The sequence below is a fragment of the Lipotes vexillifer genome, unplaced genomic scaffold (assembly GCF_000442215.2).
Source record: "Lipotes vexillifer unplaced genomic scaffold, Lipotes_vexillifer_v1.1 scaffold1091, whole genome shotgun sequence".
Taxonomy (NCBI): domain Eukaryota; kingdom Metazoa; phylum Chordata; class Mammalia; order Artiodactyla; family Lipotidae; genus Lipotes; species Lipotes vexillifer.
Genome location: NW_006773710.1, coordinates 1,028,018 through 1,034,024, shown reverse-complemented (window position 1 = coordinate 1,034,024; position 6,007 = coordinate 1,028,018).

The window sequence follows — 6,007 nt, the reverse complement described above, 5'->3', positions numbered from 1 at the left end:
TTCAGCAGGGTCTGGAGGATGCTTTTTCTGAGTCCTCATTCTGAGCACCCTCACAAACAAAGGCTGCAGAAGAGGGTAAAGGATTGGGTGCTGCCAGTCATCAAACTCCAACCTCACAAAGATGACAGGGAATAAGGAAACAGTTGAGGAATTTGGGATCAGTGAGGCCAACAGGGAACGGGAAAACATCTTTGTATTCAGGTAGAGTTGACTTTTAATTCATAAATCAGTACTGCACTATCCCCACCTTTCCATATTCTCACATCATATTTCTTTCTATCCCTTTCTTCCTCTCCACATAAAATTTCTGTAGGTACCAAATTACTTGAGTTGCCAAAGTGAGATCTGATCACTCTGAATAAACTGGTCATCTCTGGAGCCTACTGAATAATTGAAATGTGTATTGAGCTGATGCTTTTTTAGCATAGTATGAGCCACATACTGTGAGCTGTTTTTTACTCAGTCCTCATTACAACCGAGTGAGACATGTCCCGTGACCCTACTTTCACAATAACAAAATAAAGGATAAGAAAGATTAAGCAACTGGCCCGAAGACACACAACCATTAATTCCCAACAGTGTGGCTCCAAATGTCATTCTTTCTTCTCCTCTTTCCATTGTGGAATATTCAAGAAGGAATTTCTTTTTGCCTTTAGTGGTGTCAAACTAGTCAGACCTCGAATCAACTGAGATCGCAGAATGACTGTGTATATATTATGTCGTATCTACAAATATGGGAAGTTGTTACAAATAACTAAAACTAGGGAAACATTACATCAAAATATCCATTTCTGGCTTCTCTTGAAAAACTCCTATACCCACTCACAGACTGTAAGTTAAGCCCCTAGCGGAAGTCCACTTAGCTGAGGATAAACTCCATCTAATACCAGGTTGTGAATATAGAATGAAAATATTTAGAAATATGTAGCTGCGCGGAAGGAGAATTTATACTAACTAAACAAATGCTCGCAATTTGCCTTGTCCAGTGTCACATTTATCACCATTCCTGGGAGAAAGTGTTCGCTATAAACAGAGGGAGAGCAGATGTGATCATTCCTTCAATGTGAGTCGAACTCAAGTGGCTTAGGATCCACTTCATCTTCACTTGACAGATACAAGCTGAAGCGTTAGGCACCGCTAAGCGGATGCTCTTTAGAGGCTCTGTGTAATAGCTTTCATTACTCCTTCTGCCCTGGCAAGAAAATCCACCTGAGTCTCAAAGGTCTTTTCTATCCAAGATCTATGAGCCCAGATCTCTGCTTCTTACTGAGACAAAATGCCCACTGAGCACTCCTGTACTCGGCAGAAGCTTTGAAATGTAATTCCCTCGTTCCCAAAACGTCCAAATGCTAGAGTTATCTGATGATTAAGAAGCTTGTCTCTGTGTCAAAGGAAGGTTCATTTCCCATAAGTAAATTCTTGGTGGGCAGCAGGGTATCATTTATAATCCTATATTTAAACACACAAAATTGAATAGATGCCGCGGGAGTTTCTGTTTAACTAAAAATAAAGATGTTTCCTTTAATCTGATAAGTGTTAGGAGTTTTCTATAAAGCCTACCTCTGGTCCCACCCTCCATCCCTTTTCCCTTGTTTATTTCTGTCTTATATTTTTCACATCCTGAACCTCTGTCTTTCCTCAAGAACTCTGCCCATTACACTTCACAAAGTTCATGCTTCCTCCAATAGGACGTTATCCTCTGGGGTCCATGCAAACTTTTCTGTTTTTTTATTCTGAAAAAGACACTTGAATTGGCTTTTAGTTGGGGTCATAAGCATGAGGGGGAACCCCAGGCAGTTGATTTCCCCCCAGGGGTGGCCATGCATCTTTACTTCTCATCTTCCCTTTGGTCATCAGAAGCAGCATGATGTGTTTTGTAAGAGCACTGGGTCTGACACAGCAGAGCTGGGATTATTTACTCTTAGTTGGATGAATGTGGATCTATAGCTTCGATATACCCGAGATTCCTGAATCTGTAAAATGGGAACAGCACTTCCCACAGATGTTCTTTGTGAAAATCAAATTAGATAACACATAAAACCCACTTCCACGGTGCCTAGTAACTGGCACTCAGTACATTTTCTTTGTATAACCATCAAGGAGATGTTGACTTTGATTTGAGTTGATGAGGAAAAGAATACAAATTGTGTTTGTTACTTGCCTGACACCAAAATGGTTCCTATCTCCCACCTGCATACAATAATGCTAAAAATACACCTCAAGAAAAAGTATGCATTTTGGAACATGATATTTAGCCTTGTGTAAAATGTTTCTGCCTTTTTTCCCCAACCCATAAAGTAAGATTAAAATTGAGGCTTACCTTGAAGACTCTTTAAGAATCCAAGTTAAATAAAATATTCTGTGAATTAACATATTTAATTCAATGGGATTTTTTTTCCAACATCACAAAAAGCCTTTGGTCAAAGAGTCTATATTTGAGAAAATATCTGAAAAAGAAAAAAGAACTTAACATTACATGCTCTGATTGAATAATTGAACCAAATGAGAAGGAAATGACTTGCAAACAACACTTTGAGGCTCATAATTTCCAGAAGCAGAAAGTAAGGGTGAAGGGGTTAAGTGACTTGCCTGAGGCCATGCACTCAGCAGTCTGTCAGAGCAAGGAGTTGAGGCAGATTTAGAATCCAATTCTGTCTGGCCTGTATGTAAGTTAATATTCTTTCTACTATGTCACATTGTTCAGTAATTTCCCATCAGATTTTCAAGGCCCTCTTCCTCAACATCACAAAACTGAAATTTGAAGCCAATGCACAAAATACAATTATTCTTAATTCCCAATACACTGAAAGTATTTTCAGAAATCTTTATTTTATAATATCAATACTCTAGGGCAGTGGTTCCGAACTAAAGACAATTTTGCTCCCTAGGGGATATTTGGCAATCTCTAGAGACACTTCGTTTGTCACGACTAAGGGGAGTGGGGACGTTACTACTGGCACCTGGTTGGTAGAAATTAATGACATTGCCAAGCAATTTACAAAACACAGGACAGTGCCCTCCAGAAAAGAATCATCCACCATATAACGTCAGTAGAGCTAAGATTGAAAAGCCTTGATTGGGGCTTTTGCTTCATAGCAAGTGAAACAGTTAGACTCACCTCCCAACTAAGGACAAACTTTACGAATCAATGAAGTGTAAGTTAATAGTTTTTAAAACACTGAAAAGAAAGTGAATAATTATTGGAACAAAATCTGAACAAATGCCACATTCCAGAGAGGTAAGCCTAGCACACAAAACTGGTTTTGCCCTGAGGGCATTCACTCATTGGAAGAAATGGTCACCCAGCCAAGCTCCAGTTTGGGTGGCTTTTCAGGAACAGGAGAGCAAATCCCAGGGGCCACTCACCCTGGGAGAATCAGTTTGCATCTTCTTCCAGGTGAATCTGGGAGCCAAGGGTTATACACACCCAGGGTTGCTCTGAACTAGAAATGAGTCAGCCTTTGTGCGGACTTGCAGCCCACATTTGTATCTTCCTAAGCTTTAATTTTTATTTACTACCAGACTGGTAGTGCCCAGAGGCGCACCAGTATCTGGCTCTGCCCTGCTACCAGCCCATGAGAGGAGTCACACTTCCTCACCTTTGGAAATTAGGAATGGCCACACGACCGTTCTGTCACATCTCTTGATGGTGCAATTTGGGCTATTGTTGTATCCAAAAATTACAGGCTTAATTCCACTTCATTCCAAAGACTACTGTGGCTGCCTGAAATAATTCCGCTTTTGCATTAATGTGCAAGACACGGTCACCAGGTCACAAAGCAGAGTGACTCTACACACTCTCATTCTCAAATTGCCACGATGTTTAATCCCCGGAAGAGTCACTCTCAGCCTCAAACAAGTCTGTCTTCACGCATGCAGATCGTCTTCCTCACTGGCTCTCCAAACAAGCCTGCTGTGTCTGAATCATCAGTGAGTGTGCAGTCCGGATACCAAGTAAATGTGCCACTTAGATATTTATGTTTTTTGTCTTCTTGAACAGCCTATAACTCCATGATGGAGGAACATACTGCTGGTGCAGGCTATTTGCCTTATAATTCTTGGCCTGGCGTACAGCATGTAGTAGGTGACAGACATTAGGGGTGGGGACTGGGGATGAGTGAACAAACTCCAAAAGAAGTCGCCACATAATGTTCCCAATACCGATAGTGATTTGCCCTTTGGATAAATATTTATAAGGTGCTCCCTTCCGATTGAAAACAAAAATACAATTTTAGGACCTCAAATATGCAGAGATCCTTAATCTCTGCAGAGATTAAGGAAAGCATACTTGTTACGAAACCTCAGGAAATTATGGTTCTCTGTTATTCAGTAGAAGGTCTTTGCCACTAAGGACATCGTTTAAATGGTAACGTTTTCTAAAAAGTAGCTTTAACCCAGGCCTGGCTTACATCTCTATGGAAAAGAGAATTCCAAAAACAGAGCTGCAAACGGTGTCCGCTTTGTGCGACCAGGTTACTCCAGGGACACAGTTGCTCTGTGTAGTGGGAAGAAACTACAGCACCATTTAGGGCGAGAAAACAAATGTTGTCTCTTGAAATCTTGTATTTGTGATTGTCCATTTCAGGAACGTTAGCTTGTTGGTGAATCTTTCCTTTTGAAATATAAATTATTTATTAAGAGACTTGTGCATCTGATCTCTTTAATGGGAATTTCCTCTTTCTTATTTAATGGTGATTTATTACGCAATTGAATGCATTAAATGTATTAATTTATGAGGTTTAATTCATCCTGAATCATAAAAGGCCACCATGTTTTGAGTAATCAATGCTTCACAGCAAATACTATAGATTTACCTGACAGTGTATGTAATTAATGCCCAGAAACACAGAAATTGCTAAGTATACGAAATGTTTGACCCCCTTTTTATTTCTTTTTTTGATGATCACAGGTATTTTTTACTCTGTTTTTTTTAACTTGTTTATTTTCAATTATTTTATTTTATTTTTATTGGACTATAATTGCTTTACAGTGGTGTGTTTGTTTCTGCTTGATAACAAAGTGAATCAGCTATACGTATACATATATCCCCATATCTCTTCCCTCTTCCCTTTTTCCTTTAACAGACAGGAAAATGCCTCACCATTTGTAGGAAGGAGATCCCTCCTTCAGGGCATATGTGGGAATAAGGGCGGATACACGTCTCTGTTCAGGGAAGGAGAGCTCCTCGCTGGGAGCAGCCTCAAGGGCTACCTGCTTCCAAGCCTGCCAGTGTAGAGAGCAGCAGGGCAAGGAGGTACACAGTCATTTTATCTGCTCTCTTACTCCCTCTTTTCCAAAAGGAATATGTATCTGGAACAATGTAAAAATCCGAGCCTCACCTGGATTCCTAGGTTCCTTGAACAATGGAGGTTTGGAAAAGGTCATTAGTGTCTATTTTTTACTTAAATTCATCTAAAACATCCTTGTATTCACTTCCTCTGACTACTGTAACATAGAACCACAAACTGGATGGCTTAAAACAATACAAAATGATTTTCCCACTGTTCTGGAGACTCAAAGTCCCAAATCAAGCTGCCGGTCAGGCTTTCTCTGATGCCTCCAGGGGACGATCATCCTTTGTCTCTTCCCAGCATCTTGTGGCCCAGGTGCCCCCGGGTTTGTGGCAGCATCATTCCAGTCTGGACCTTGTCTTCGTGTGGAATTCTCTCTTTGTCCTGGCCCAAATTTCATTCTTCATATAAGAACACCAATCATATAGGATCAAGGACCTACACTACTCCACTCTATGCTCAACCTAACTGAACTAATTACACCTGCAAAGACTCATTCTCAAATAAACTCACGGGCTGGGACTTGAGCATGTCTTTTGAAGAGGCACAGTGCAACCCATAACAACTCCCAACTCGTCACAGGGCAGACTCAGGCTGAACCACCTGGGTTCTTGCTTTTGTTCTTTGACTTAGCTGAACATCAAGGAGTCTCTCTTTGGTGTCTTCATAGCACCGGCTCATGCCCAGCTGCAACCAGAGGAGGATGTACGGTTCAG